This window comes from Osmerus mordax, chromosome 27 (assembly GCF_038355195.1).
Source record: "Osmerus mordax isolate fOsmMor3 chromosome 27, fOsmMor3.pri, whole genome shotgun sequence".
NCBI lineage: Eukaryota > Metazoa > Chordata > Actinopteri > Osmeriformes > Osmeridae > Osmerus > Osmerus mordax.
The window spans coordinates 147,687-160,121 of record NC_090076.1 but is presented as its reverse complement, the minus strand read 5'-3'; the positions used below and the strand labels follow the sequence as shown (position 1 = coordinate 160,121).

Here is a 12,435-nt window from a genome sequence, read left to right as displayed (position 1 = left end):
ATGTGTTTTCTCTTGTGACTTTCAACCGCTTCCAGGCATTAAGAATGTCACGTGAGCTCCTGGACGATCGATCAGCTTCGGGAAGAGCCCGGGGGCTAAGACCTGACAACGTGGTAGCGTGGCCGAGCGGTCCAAGGCGCTGGATTTAGGCTCCAGTCTCTCCGGAGGCGTGGGTTCAAATCCCACCGCTGCCACTTTTGTAGGGTGCTAACGCCGTCCCATTGCTTTGAAGTCAGTAAGTGGTTTTGAAAAAGTGAACTGTGGCTCGACATGTGCGATTGTGTATGATTTTTTGGGGCATCGTGGTTATAGTGGCAACTACAGTGGCAACTTTTTTCCTTGAAGTTGACGGGGTTCAACCCCCAGCCAATACAGACCGTGGAGAGGTATCTCGTCTCTTGTGACGGCCGAACACATCACAATTAGGCCACGTGTTCCAAACTCCGCAGAAGTGTAAACCAGGCTTAGGGCAATTTCTTACTAGTTGGACGTCAGTAGGTGGTGTGGAAAGGTGAACCGTCCCTCGAAATGCTGTGTGATCATGGAGGCTGTTGTGGGCATTGGTGGTATAGTGGCAAGCATAGCTGCCTTCCAAGCAGTTGACCCGGGTTCGATTCCCGGCCAATGCAGAACCTTGAGAGAGATGTGTTTTATCTTGTGACGTTCAACCGCTTCCAGGCATTAAAAATGTCACGTGAGCTCCTGGACGATCGATCAGCTTCGGGAAGAGCCCGGGGGGGTAAGACCTGACAACGTGGTAGCGTGGCCGAGCGGTCCAAGGCGCTGGATTTAGGCTCCAGTCTCTCCTGAGGCGTGGGTTCAAATCCCACCGCTGCCACTTTTGTAGGATGCTAACGACGTCCCATTGCTTTGAAGTCAGTAAGTGGGTGTGAAAAAGTGAACTGTGGCTCGACACGTGCGATTGTATATGATTTTTTGGGGCATCGTAGTTATAGTGGCAACTACAGTGGCAACTTTTTTCCTTGAAGTTGACGGGGTTCAATCCCCAGCCAATACAGACCGTGGAGAGGTATCTCGTCTCATGTGACGGTCGAACACATCACAATTAGGCCACGTGTTCCAAACTCAGCAGAAGTGTAAACCAGGCTTAGGGCGATTTCTTACTAGTTGGACGTCAGTAGGTGGTGTGGAAAGGTGAACCGTCCCTCGAAATACTGTGCGATCATGGAGGCGGTTGTGGGCATAGGTGGTATAGTGGCAAGCATAGCTGCCTTCCAAGCAGTTGACCCGGGTTCAATTCCCGGCCAATGCAGAACCTTGAGAGAGATGTGTTTTATCTTGTGACTTTCAACCGCTTCCAGGCATTAAGAATGTCATGTGAGCTCCCGGACCATCGATCAGCTTCGAGAAGAGCTCGGGAGGCAAAGACCTGACGACTGGGTAGTGTGGCCGAGCGGTCCAAGGCGCTGGATTAAGGCTCCAGTGTCTCCGGAGGCGTGGGTTCAAATCCCACCACTGCCACTTTTGTAGGGTGCTAACGCCGTCCCATTGCTTTGAAGTCAGTAAGTGGGTTTGAAAAAGTGAACTGTGGCTCGACATGTGCGATTGTATATGATTTTTTGGGGCATCGTAGTTATAGTGGCAACTACAGTGGCAACTTTTTTCCTTGAAGTTGACAGGGTTCAATCCCCAGCCAATACAGACCGTGGAGAGGTATCTCGTCTCTTGTGACGGTCGAACACATCACAATTAGGCCACGTGTTCCAAACTCCGCAGAAGTGTAAACCAGGCTTAGGGCAATTTCTTACTAGTTGTATGTCAGTAGGTGGTGTGGAAAGGTGAACCGTCCATCGAAATGCTGTGTGATCATGGAGGCTGTTGTGGGCATTGGTGGTATAGTGGCAAGCATAGCTGCCTTCCAAGCAGTTGACCCGGGTTCGATTCCCGGCCAATGCAGAACCTTGAGAGAGATGTGTTTTATCTTGTGACTTTCAACCGCTTCCAGGCATTAAGAATGTCACGTGAGCTCCTGGACGATCGATCAGCTTCGGGAAGAGCCCGGGGGCTAAGACCTGACAACGTGGTAGCGTGGCCGAGCGGTCCAAGGCGCTGGATTTAGGCTCCAGTCTCTCCGGAGGCGTGGGTTCAAATCCCACCGCTGCCACTTTTGTAGGGTGCTAACGCCGTCCCATTGCTTTGAAGTCAGTAAGTGGGTTTGAAAAAGTGAACTGTGGCTCGACATGTGCGATTGTATATGATTTTTTGGGGCATCGTAGTTATAGTGGCAACTACAGTGGCAACTTTTTTCCTTGAAGTTGACGGGGTTCAATCCCCAGCCAATACAGACCGTGGAGAGGCATCTCGTCTCTTGTGACGGTCGATAGCATCACGATTAGGCCACGTGTTCCAAACTCCGCAGAAGTATAAACCAGGCTTAGGGCAATTTCTTACTAGTTGGACGTCAGTAGGTGGTGTGGAAAGGTGAACCGTCCCTCGAAATGCTGTGCGATCACGGAGGCTGTTGTGGGCATCGGTGGTTTAGCGGCAAGCATAGCAGCCTTCCAAGCAGATGACCGGGGTTTGATTCCTGGCCAATGCAGAACCTTGAGAGAGATTCAAATCATCTTTATTTCGCCATGTATACAGATACTAGGAATTTGATTTGGTATTCTCCATGCAGGCTATAGCATCACAAATAGAACAACAAGACAAAAAAGAAAAACACTACAAGGACAGATAGTACCAGTATGAGCAAAATAATAAATAAGAATGGAGGTAATGTTAAATAAAGCGCCGTAAAGTTCATTTCTAAGAGCTATTTAGGAGGGCTATTGTTAGATGTGTTTTATCTTGTGACGTTCAACCGCTTCCAGGCATTAAAAATGTCACGTGAGCTCCTGGACGATCGATCAGCTTCGGGAAGAGCCCGGGGGGGTAAGACCTGACAACGTGGTAGCGTGGCCGAGCGGTCCAAGGCGCTGGATTTAGGCTCCAGTCTCTCCTGAGGCGTGGGTTCAAATCCCACCGCTGCCACTTTTGTAGGATGCTAACGACGTCCCATTGCTTTGAAGTCAGTAAGTGGGTTTGAAAAAGTGAACTGTGGCTCGACACGTGCGATTGTATATGATTTTTTGGGGCATCGTAGTTATAGTGGCAACTTTTTTCCTTGAAGTTGACGGGGTTCAATCCCCAGCCAATACAGACCGTGGAGAGGTATCTCGTCTCTTGTGACGGTCGAACACATCACAATTAGGCCACGTGTTCCAAACTCAGCAGAAGTGTAAACCAGGCTTAGGGCGATTTCTTACTAGTTGGACGTCAGTAGGTGGTGTGGAAAGGTGAACCGTCCCTCGAAATACTGTGCGATCATGGAGGCGGTTGTTGGCATAGGTGGTATAGTGGCAAGCATAGCTGCCTTCCAAGCAGTTGACCAGGGTTCAATTCCCGGCCAATGCAGAACCTTGAGAGAGATGTGTTTTATCTTGTGACTTTCAACCGCTTCCAGGCATTAAGAATGTCATGTGAGCTCCCGGACCATCGATCAGCTTCGAGAAGAGCTCGGGAGGCAAAGACCTGACGACTGGGTAGTGTGGCCGAGCGGTCCAAGGCGCTGGATTAAGGCTCCAGTCTCTCCGGAGGCGTGGGTTCAAATCCCACCACTGCCACTTTTGTAGGGTGCTAACGCCGTCCCATTGCTTTGAAGTCAGTAAGTGGGTTTGAAAAAGTGAACTGTGGCTCGACATGTGCGATTGTATATGATTTTTTGGGGCATCGTAGTTATAGTGGCAACTACAGTGGCAACTTTTTTCCTTGAAGTTGACAGGGTTCAATCCCCAGCCAATACAGACCGTGGAGAGGTATCTCGTCTCTTGTGACGGTCGAACACATCACAATTAGGCCACGTGTTCCAAACTCCGCAGAAGTGTAAACCAGGCTTAGGGCAATTTCTTACTAGTTGTATGTCAGTAGGTGGTGTGGAAAGGTGAACCGTCCATCGAAATGCTGTGTGATCATGGAGGCTGTTGTGGGCGTTGGTGGTATAGTGGCAAGCATAGCTGCCTTCCAAGCAGTTGACCCGGGTTCGATTCCCGGCCAATGCAGAACCTTGAGAGAGATGTGTTTTATCTTGTGACTTTCAACCGCTTCCAGGCATTAAGAATGTCACGTGAGCTCCTGGACGATCGATCAGCTTCGGGAAGAGCCCGGGGGCTAAGACCTGACAACGTGGTAGCGTGGCCGAGCGGTCCAAGGCGCTGGATTTAGGCTCCAGTCTCTCCGGAGGCGTGGGTTCAAATCCCACCGCTGCCACTTTTGTAGGGTGCTAACGCCGTCCCATTGCTTTGAAGTCAGTAAGTGGGTTTGAAAAAGTGAACTGTGGCTCGACACGTGCGATTGTATATGATTTTTTGGGGCATCGTAGTTATAGTGGCAACTACAGTGGCAACTTTTTTCCTTGAAGTTGACGGGGTTCAATCCCCAGCCAATACAGACCGTGGAGAGGTATCTCGTCTCTTGTGACGGTCGAACACATCACAATTAGGCCACGTGTTCCAAACTCAGCAGAAGTGTAAACCAGGCTTAGGGCGATTTCTTACTAGTTGGACGTCAGTAGGTGGTGTGGAAAGGTGAACCGTCCCTCGAAATACTGTGCGATCATGGAGGCGGTTGTGGGCATAGGTGGTATAGTGGCAAGCATAGCTGCCTTCCAAGCAGTTGACCCGGGTTCAATTCCCGGCCAATGCAGAACCTTGAGAGAGATGTGTTTTATCTTGTGACTTTCAACCGCTTCCAGGCATTAAGAATGTCATGTGAGCTCCCGGACCATCGATCAGCTTCGAGAAGAGCTCGGGAGGCAAAGACCTGACGACTGGGTAGTGTGGCCGAGCGGTCCAAGGCGCTGGATTAAGGCTCCAGTCTCTCCGGAGGCGTGGGTTCAAATCCCACCACTGCCACTTTTGTAGGGTGCTAACGCCGTCCCATTGCTTTGAAGTCAGTAAGTGGGTTTGAAAAAGTGAACTGTGGCTCGACATGTGCGATTGTATATGATTTTTTGGGGCATCGTAGTTATAGTGGCAACTACAGTGGCAACTTTTTTCCTTGAAGTTGACAGGGTTCAATCCCCAGCCAATACAGACCGTGGAGAGGTATCTCGTCTCTTGTGACGGTCGAACACATCACAATTAGGCCACGTGTTCCAAACTCCGCAGAAGTGTAAACCAGGCTTAGGGCAATTTCTTACTAGTTGTATGTCAGTAGGTGGTGTGGAAAGGTGAACCGTCCATCGAAATGCTGTGTGATCATGGAGGCTGTTGTGGGCGTTGGTGGTATAGTGGCAAGCATAGCTGCCTTCCAAGCAGTTGACCCGGGTTCGATTCCCGGCCAATGCAGAACCTTGAGAGAGATGTGTTTTATCTTGTGACTTTCAACCGCTTCCAGGCATTAAGAATGTCACGTGAGCTCCTGGACGATCGATCAGCTTCGGGAAGAGCCCGGGGGCTAAGACCTGACAACGTGGTAGCGTGGCCGAGCGGTCCAAGGCGCTGGATTTAGGCTCCAGTCTCTCCGGAGGCGTGGGTTCAAATCCCACCGCTGCCACTTTTGTAGGGTGCTAACGCCGTCCCATTGCTTTGAAGTCAGTAAGTGGGTTTGAAAAAGTGAACTGTGGCTCGACACGTGCGATTGTATATGATTTTTTGGGGCATCGTAGTTATAGTGGCAACTACAGTGGCAACTTTTTTCCTTGAAGTTGACGGGGTTCAATCCCCAGCCAATACAGACCGTGGAGAGGTATCTCGTCTCTTGTGACGGTCGAACACATCACAATTAGGCCACGTGTTCCAAACTCAGCAGAAGTGTAAACCAGGCTTAGGGCGATTTCTTACTAGTTGGACGTCAGTAGGTGGTGTGGAAAGGTGAACCGTCCCTCGAAATACTGTGCGATCATGGAGGCGGTTGTGGGCATAGGTGGTATAGTGGCAAGCATAGCTGCCTTCCAAGCAGTTGACCCGGGTTCAATTCCCGGCCAATGCAGAACCTTGAGAGAGATGTGTTTTATCTTGTGACTTTCAACCGCTTCCAGGCATTAAGAATGTCATGTGAGCTCCCGGACCATCGATCAGCTTCGAGAAGAGCTCGGGAGGCAAAGACCTGACGACTGGGTAGTGTGGCCGAGCGGTCCAAGGCGCTGGATTAAGGCTCCAGTCTCTCCGGAGGCGTGGGTTCAAATCCCACCATTGCCACTTTTGTAGGGTGCTAACGCCGTCCCATTGCTTTGAAGTCAGTAAGTGGGTTTGAAAAAGTGAACTGTGGCTCGACATGTGCGATTGTATATGATTTTTTGGGGCATCGTAGTTATAGTGGCAACTACAGTGGCAACTTTTTTCCTTGAAGTTGACAGGGTTCAATCCCCAGCCAATACAGACCGTGGAGAGGTATCTCGTCTCTTGTGACGGTCGAACACATCACAATTAGGCCACGTGTTCCAAACTCCGCAGAAGTGTAAACCAGGCTTAGGGCAATTTCTTACTAGTTGTATGTCAGTAGGTGGTGTGGAAAGGTGAACCGTCCATCGAAATGCTGTGTGATCATGGAGGCTGTTGTGGGCATTGGTGGTATAGTGGCAAGCATAGCTGCCTTCCAAGCAGTTGACCCGGGTTCGATTCCCGGCCAATGCAGAACCTTGAGAGAGATGTGTTTTATCTTGTGACTTTCAACCGCTTCCAGGCATTAAGAATGTCACGTGAGCTCCTGGACGATCGATCAGCTTCGGGAAGAGCCCGGGGGCTAAGACCTGACAACGTGGTAGCGTGGCCGAGCGGTCCAAGGCGCTGGATTTAGGCTCCAGTCTCTCCGGAGGCGTGGGTTCAAATCCCACCGCTGCCACTTTTGTAGGGTGCTAACGCCGTCCCATTGCTTTGAAGTCAGTAAGTGGGTTTGAAAAAGTGAACTGTGGCTCGACACGTGCGATTGTATATGATTTTTTGGGGCATCGTAGTTATAGTGGCAACTACAGTGGCAACTTTTTTCCTTGAAGTTGACGGGGTTCAATCCCCAGCCAATACAGACCGTGGAGAGGCATCTCGTCTCTTGTGACGGTCGATAGCATCACGATTAGGCCACGTGTTCCAAACTCCGCAGAAGTATAAACCAGGCTTAGGGCAATTTCTTACTAGTTGGACGTCAGTAGGTGGTGTGGAAAGGTGAACCGTCCCTCGAAATGCTGTGCGATCACGGAGGCTGTTGTGGGCATCGGTGGTTTAGCGGCAAGCATAGCAGCCTTCCAAGCAGATGACCGGGGTTTGATTCCTGGCCAATGCAGAACCTTGAGAGAGATTCAAATCATCTTTATTTCGCCATGTATACAGATACTAGGAATTTGATTTGGTATTCTCCATGCAGGCTATAGCATCACAAATAGAACAACAAGACAAAAAAGAAAAACACTACAAGGACAGATAGTACCAGTATGAGCAAAATAATAAATAAGAATGGAGGTAATGTTAAATAAAGCGCCGTAAAGTTCATTTCTAAGAGCTATTTAGGAGGGCTATTGTTAGATGTGTTTTATCTTGTGACGTTCAACCGCTTCCAGGCATTAAAAATGTCACGTGAGCTCCTGGACGATCGATCAGCTTCGGGAAGAGCCCGGGGGGGTAAGACCTGACAACGTGGTAGCGTGGCCGAGCGGTCCAAGGCGCTGGATTTAGGCTCCAGTCTCTCCTGAGGCGTGGGTTCAAATCCCACCGCTGCCACTTTTGTAGGGTGCTAACGACGTCCCATTGCTTTGAAGTCAGTAAGTGGGTTTGAAAAAGTGAACTGTGGCTCGACACGTGCGATTGTATATGATTTTTTGGGGCATCGTAGTTATAGTGGCAACTACAGTGGCAACTTTTTTCCTTGAAGTTGACGGGGTTCAATCCCCAGCCAATACAGACCGTGGAGAGGTATCTCGTCTCTTGTGACGGTCGAACACATCACAATTAGGCCACGTGTTCCAAACTCCGCAGAAGTGTAAACCAGGCTTAGGGCAATTTCTTACTAGTTGTATGTCAGTAGGTGGTGTGGAAAGGTGAACCGTCCATCGAAATGCTGTGTGATCATGGAGGCTGTTGTGGGCATTGGTGGTATAGTGGCAAGCATAGCTGCCTTCCAAGCAGTTGACCCGGGTTCGATTCCCGGCCAATGCAGAACCTTGAGAGAGATGTGTTTTATCTTGTGACTTTCAACCGCTTCCAGGCATTAAGAATGTCACGTGAGCTCCTGGACGATCGATCAGCTTCGGGAAGAGCCCGGGGGCTAAGACCTGACAACGTGGTAGCGTGGCCGAGCGGTCCAAGGCGCTGGATTTAGGCTCCAGTCTCTCCTGAGGCGTGGGTTCAAATCCCACCACTGCCACTTTTGTAGGGTGCTAACGACGTCCCATTGCTTTGAAGTCAGTAAGTGGGTTTGAAAAAGTGAACTGTGGCTCGACATGTGCGATTGTATATGATTTTTTGGGGCATCGTAGTTATAGTGGCAACTACAGTGGCAACTTTTTTCCTTGAAGTTGACGGGGTTCAATCCCCAGCCAATACAGACCGTGGAGAGGTATCTCGTCTCTTGTGACGGTCGAACACATCACAATTAGGCCACGTGTTCCAAACTCCGCAGAAGTGTAAACCAGGCTTAGGGCAATTTCTTACTAGTTGTATGTCAGTAGGTGGTGTGGAAAGGTGAACCGTCCATCGAAATGCTGTGTGATCATGGAGGCTGTTGTGGGCATTGGTGGTATAGTGGCAAGCATAGCTGCCTTCCAAGCAGTTGACCCGGGTTCGATTCCCGGCCAATGCAGAACCTTGAGAGAGATGTGTTTTATCTTGTGACTTTCAACCGCTTCCAGGCATTAAGAATGTCACGTGAGCTCCTGGACGATCGATCAGCTTCGGGAAGAGCCCGGGGGCTAAGACCTGACAACGTGGTAGCGTGGCCGAGCGGTCCAAGGCGCTGGATTTAGGCTCCAGTCTCTCCTGAGGCGTGGGTTCAAATCCCACCGCTGCCACTTTTGTAGGATGCTAACGACGTCCCATTGCTTTGAAGTCAGTAAGTGGGTTTGAAAAAGTGAACTGTGGCTCGACACGTGCGATTGTATATGATTTTTTGGGGCATCGTAGTTATAGTGGCAACTACAGTGGCAACTTTTTTCCTTGAAGTTGACGGGGTTCAATCCCCAGCCAATACAGACCGTGGAGAGGTATCTCGTCTCTTGTGACGGTCGAACACATCACAATTAGGCCACGTGTTCCAAACTCAGCAGAAGTGTAAACCAGGCTTAGGGCGATTTCTTACTAGTTGGACGTCAGTAGGTGGTGTGGAAAGGTGAACCGTCCCTCGAAATACTGTGCGATCATGGAGGCGGTTGTGGGCATAGGTGGTATAGTGGCAAGCATAGCTGCCTTCCAAGCAGTTGACCCGGGTTCAATTCCCGGCCAATGCAGAACCTTGAGAGAGATGTGTTTTATCTTGTGACTTTCAACCGCTTCCAGGCATTAAGAATGTCATGTGAGCTCCCGGACCATCGATCAGCTTCGAGAAGAGCTCGGGAGGCAAAGACCTGACGACTGGGTAGTGTGGCCGAGCGGTCCAAGGCGCTGGATTAAGGCTCCAGTCTCTCCGGAGGCGTGGGTTCAAATCCCACCACTGCCACTTTTGTAGGGTGCTAACGCCGTCCCATTGCTTTGAAGTCAGTACGTGGGTTTGAAAAAGTGAACTGTGGCTCGACATGTGCGATTGTATATGATTTTTTGGGGCATCGTAGTTATAGTGGCAACTACAGTGGCAACTTTTTTCCTTGAAGTTGACAGGGTTCAATCCCCAGCCAATACAGACCGTGGAGAGGTATCTCGTCTCTTGTGACGGTCGAACACATCACAATTAGGCCACGTGTTCCAAACTCCGCAGAAGTGTAAACCAGGCTTAGGGCAATTTCTTACTAGTTGTATGTCAGTAGGTGGTGTGGAAAGGTGAACCGTCCATCGAAATGCTGTGTGATCATGGAGGCTGTTGTGGGCATTGGTGGTATAGTGGCAAGCATAGCAGCCTTCCAAGCAGATGACCGGGGTTTGATTCCTGGCCAATGCAGAACCTTGAGAGAGATTCAAATCATCTTTATTTCGCCATGTATACAGATACTAGGAATTTGATTTGGTATTCTCCATGCAGGCTATAGCATCACAAATAGAACAACAAGACAAAAAAGAAAAACAATACAAGGACAGATAGTACCAGTATGAGCAAAATAATAAATACGAATGGAGGTAATGTTAAATAAAGCGCCGTAAAGTTCATTTCTAAGAGCTATTTAGGAGGGCTATTGTTAGATGTGTTTAATCTTGTGACGTTCAACCGCTTCCAGGCATTAAGAATGTCACGTGAGCTCCTGGACGATCGATCAGCTTCGGGAAGAGCCCGGGGGCTAAGACCTGACAACGTGGTAGCGTGGCCGAGCGGTCCAAGGCGCTGGATTTAGGCTCCAGTCTCTCCGGAGGCGTGGGTTCAAATCCCACCGCTGCCACTTTTGTAGGATGCTAACGACGTCCCATTGCTTTGAAGTCAGTAAGTGGGTTTGAAAAAGTGAACTGTGGCTCGACACGTGCGATTGTATATGATTTTTTGGGGCATCGTAGTTATAGTGGCAACTACAGTGGCAACTTTTTTCCTTGAAGTTGACGGGGTTCAATCCCCAGCCAATACAGACCGTGGAGAGGTATCTCGTCTCTTGTGACGGTCGAACACATCACAATTAGGCCACGTGTTCCAAACTCAGCAGAAGTGTAAACCAGGCTTAGGGCGATTTCTTACTAGTTGGACGTCAGTAGGTGGTGTGGAAAGGTGAACCGTCCCTCGAAATACTGTGCGATCATGGAGGCGGTTGTGGGCATAGGTGGTATAGTGGCAAGCATAGCTGCCTTCCAAGCAGTTGACCCGGGTTCAATTCCCGGCCAATGCAGAACCTTGAGAGAGATGTGTTTTATCTTGTGACTTTCAACCGCTTCCAGGCATTAAGAATGTCATGTGAGCTCCCGGACCATCGATCAGCTTCGAGAAGAGCTCGGGAGGCAAAGACCTGACGACTGGGTAGTGTGGCCGAGCGGTCCAAGGCGCTGGATTAAGGCTCCAGTCTCTCCGGAGGCGTGGGTTCAAATCCCACCACTGCCACTTTTGTAGGGTGCTAACGCCGTCCCATTGCTTTGAAGTCAGTACGTGGGTTTGAAAAAGTGAACTGTGGCTCGACATGTGCGATTGTATATGATTTTTTGGGGCATCGTAGTTATAGTGGCAACTACAGTGGCAACTTTTTTCCTTGAAGTTGACAGGGTTCAATCCCCAGCCAATACAGACCGTGGAGAGGTATCTCGTCTCTTGTGACGGTCGAACACATCACAATTAGGCCACGTGTTCCAAACTCCGCAGAAGTGTAAACCAGGCTTAGGGCAATTTCTTACTAGTTGTATGTCAGTAGGTGGTGTGGAAAGGTGAACCGTCCATCGAAATGCTGTGTGATCATGGAGGCTGTTGTGGGCATTGGTGGTATAGTGGCAAGCATAGCTGCCTTCCAAGCAGTTGACCCGGGTTCGATTCCCGGCCAATGCAGAACCTTGAGAGAGATGTGTTTTATCTTGTGACTTTCAACCGCTTCCAGGCATTAAGAATGTCACGTGAGCTCCTGGACGATCGATCAGCTTCGGGAAGAGCCCGGGGGCTAAGACCTGACAACGTGGTAGCGTGGCCGAGCGGTCCAAGGCGCTGGATTTAGGCTCCAGTCTCTCCGGAGGCGTGGGTTCAAATCCCACCGCTGCCACTTTTGTAGGGTGCTAACGCCGTCCCATTGCTTTGAAGTCAGTAAGTGGGTTTGAAAAAGTGAACTGTGGCTCGACACGTGCGATTGTATATGATTTTTTGGGGCATCGTAGTTATAGTGGCAACTACAGTGGCAACTTTTTTCCTTGAAGTTGACGGGGTTCAATCCCCAGCCAATACAGACCGTGGAGAGGTATCTCGTCTCTTGTGACGGTCGAACACATCACAATTAGGCCACGTGTTCCAAACTCCGCAGAAGTGTAAACCAGGCTTAGGGCAATTTCTTACTAGTTGGACGTCAGTAGGTGGTGTGGAAAGGTGAACCGTCCCTCGAAATGCTGTGCGATCACAGAGGCTGTTGTGGGCATCGGTGGTTTAGCGGCAAGCATAGCTGCCATCCAAGCAGATGACCAGGGTTCGATTCCCGGCCAATGCAGAACCTTGAGAGAGATTTAAAATCATCTTTATTTCGCCATGTATACAGATACTAGGAATTTGATTTGGTATTCTCCATGCAGGCTATAGCATCACAAATAGAACAACAAGACAAAAAAGAAAAACAATTCAAGGACAGATAGTACCAGTGTGAGCAAAATAATAAATAAGAATGGAGGTAATGTTAAATAAAGCGCCGTAAAG

General features: G+C 49.7%; 26 non-coding genes across 26 annotated transcripts; all 26 read left to right on the top strand.

Moving 5' to 3' along the window:
• The first annotated feature begins 112 nt into the window (after positions 1–112).
• On the top strand, positions 113–194 carry trnal-uag (transfer RNA leucine (anticodon UAG)). The gene has a single exon. It is a non-coding gene; the product is annotated as a tRNA-Leu (tRNA).
• Positions 195–557: 363 nt separating this feature from the next.
• Positions 558–629, top strand: trnag-ucc (transfer RNA glycine (anticodon UCC)). The gene has a single exon. It is a non-coding gene; the product is annotated as a tRNA-Gly (tRNA).
• A 127-nt stretch (positions 630–756) lies between these two features.
• On the top strand, positions 757–838 carry trnal-uag (transfer RNA leucine (anticodon UAG)). The gene has a single exon. It is a non-coding gene; the product is annotated as a tRNA-Leu (tRNA).
• Positions 839–1,400: 562 nt separating this feature from the next.
• On the top strand, positions 1,401–1,482 carry trnal-aag (transfer RNA leucine (anticodon AAG)). Its single transcript has one exon. It is a non-coding gene; the product is annotated as a tRNA-Leu (tRNA).
• Positions 1,483–1,845: 363 nt separating this feature from the next.
• trnag-ucc (transfer RNA glycine (anticodon UCC)) lies at positions 1,846–1,917 on the top strand. The gene has a single exon. It is a non-coding gene; the product is annotated as a tRNA-Gly (tRNA).
• A 126-nt stretch (positions 1,918–2,043) lies between these two features.
• trnal-uag (transfer RNA leucine (anticodon UAG)) lies at positions 2,044–2,125 on the top strand. The gene has a single exon. It is a non-coding gene; the product is annotated as a tRNA-Leu (tRNA).
• Positions 2,126–2,912: 787 nt separating this feature from the next.
• On the top strand, positions 2,913–2,994 carry trnal-uag (transfer RNA leucine (anticodon UAG)). The gene has a single exon. It is a non-coding gene; the product is annotated as a tRNA-Leu (tRNA).
• Positions 2,995–3,544: 550 nt separating this feature from the next.
• Positions 3,545–3,626, top strand: trnal-aag (transfer RNA leucine (anticodon AAG)). The gene has a single exon. It is a non-coding gene; the product is annotated as a tRNA-Leu (tRNA).
• A 363-nt stretch (positions 3,627–3,989) lies between these two features.
• On the top strand, positions 3,990–4,061 carry trnag-ucc (transfer RNA glycine (anticodon UCC)). Its single transcript has one exon. It is a non-coding gene; the product is annotated as a tRNA-Gly (tRNA).
• Positions 4,062–4,187: 126 nt separating this feature from the next.
• On the top strand, positions 4,188–4,269 carry trnal-uag (transfer RNA leucine (anticodon UAG)). The gene has a single exon. It is a non-coding gene; the product is annotated as a tRNA-Leu (tRNA).
• Positions 4,270–4,831: 562 nt separating this feature from the next.
• On the top strand, positions 4,832–4,913 carry trnal-aag (transfer RNA leucine (anticodon AAG)). The gene has a single exon. It is a non-coding gene; the product is annotated as a tRNA-Leu (tRNA).
• Positions 4,914–5,276: 363 nt separating this feature from the next.
• Positions 5,277–5,348, top strand: trnag-ucc (transfer RNA glycine (anticodon UCC)). The gene has a single exon. It is a non-coding gene; the product is annotated as a tRNA-Gly (tRNA).
• A 126-nt stretch (positions 5,349–5,474) lies between these two features.
• Positions 5,475–5,556, top strand: trnal-uag (transfer RNA leucine (anticodon UAG)). The gene has a single exon. It is a non-coding gene; the product is annotated as a tRNA-Leu (tRNA).
• A 562-nt stretch (positions 5,557–6,118) lies between these two features.
• On the top strand, positions 6,119–6,200 carry trnal-aag (transfer RNA leucine (anticodon AAG)). The gene has a single exon. It is a non-coding gene; the product is annotated as a tRNA-Leu (tRNA).
• A 363-nt stretch (positions 6,201–6,563) lies between these two features.
• Positions 6,564–6,635, top strand: trnag-ucc (transfer RNA glycine (anticodon UCC)). The gene has a single exon. It is a non-coding gene; the product is annotated as a tRNA-Gly (tRNA).
• A 126-nt stretch (positions 6,636–6,761) lies between these two features.
• Positions 6,762–6,843, top strand: trnal-uag (transfer RNA leucine (anticodon UAG)). Its single transcript has one exon. It is a non-coding gene; the product is annotated as a tRNA-Leu (tRNA).
• Positions 6,844–7,630: 787 nt separating this feature from the next.
• Positions 7,631–7,712, top strand: trnal-uag (transfer RNA leucine (anticodon UAG)). Its single transcript has one exon. It is a non-coding gene; the product is annotated as a tRNA-Leu (tRNA).
• A 363-nt stretch (positions 7,713–8,075) lies between these two features.
• Positions 8,076–8,147, top strand: trnag-ucc (transfer RNA glycine (anticodon UCC)). The gene has a single exon. It is a non-coding gene; the product is annotated as a tRNA-Gly (tRNA).
• A 126-nt stretch (positions 8,148–8,273) lies between these two features.
• Positions 8,274–8,355, top strand: trnal-uag (transfer RNA leucine (anticodon UAG)). The gene has a single exon. It is a non-coding gene; the product is annotated as a tRNA-Leu (tRNA).
• A 363-nt stretch (positions 8,356–8,718) lies between these two features.
• On the top strand, positions 8,719–8,790 carry trnag-ucc (transfer RNA glycine (anticodon UCC)). Its single transcript has one exon. It is a non-coding gene; the product is annotated as a tRNA-Gly (tRNA).
• Positions 8,791–8,916: 126 nt separating this feature from the next.
• On the top strand, positions 8,917–8,998 carry trnal-uag (transfer RNA leucine (anticodon UAG)). Its single transcript has one exon. It is a non-coding gene; the product is annotated as a tRNA-Leu (tRNA).
• Positions 8,999–9,560: 562 nt separating this feature from the next.
• On the top strand, positions 9,561–9,642 carry trnal-aag (transfer RNA leucine (anticodon AAG)). The gene has a single exon. It is a non-coding gene; the product is annotated as a tRNA-Leu (tRNA).
• A 786-nt stretch (positions 9,643–10,428) lies between these two features.
• On the top strand, positions 10,429–10,510 carry trnal-uag (transfer RNA leucine (anticodon UAG)). The gene has a single exon. It is a non-coding gene; the product is annotated as a tRNA-Leu (tRNA).
• A 562-nt stretch (positions 10,511–11,072) lies between these two features.
• trnal-aag (transfer RNA leucine (anticodon AAG)) lies at positions 11,073–11,154 on the top strand. The gene has a single exon. It is a non-coding gene; the product is annotated as a tRNA-Leu (tRNA).
• Positions 11,155–11,517: 363 nt separating this feature from the next.
• Positions 11,518–11,589, top strand: trnag-ucc (transfer RNA glycine (anticodon UCC)). Its single transcript has one exon. It is a non-coding gene; the product is annotated as a tRNA-Gly (tRNA).
• A 126-nt stretch (positions 11,590–11,715) lies between these two features.
• trnal-uag (transfer RNA leucine (anticodon UAG)) lies at positions 11,716–11,797 on the top strand. The gene has a single exon. It is a non-coding gene; the product is annotated as a tRNA-Leu (tRNA).
• The last annotated feature ends 638 nt before the right edge of the window (positions 11,798–12,435 follow it).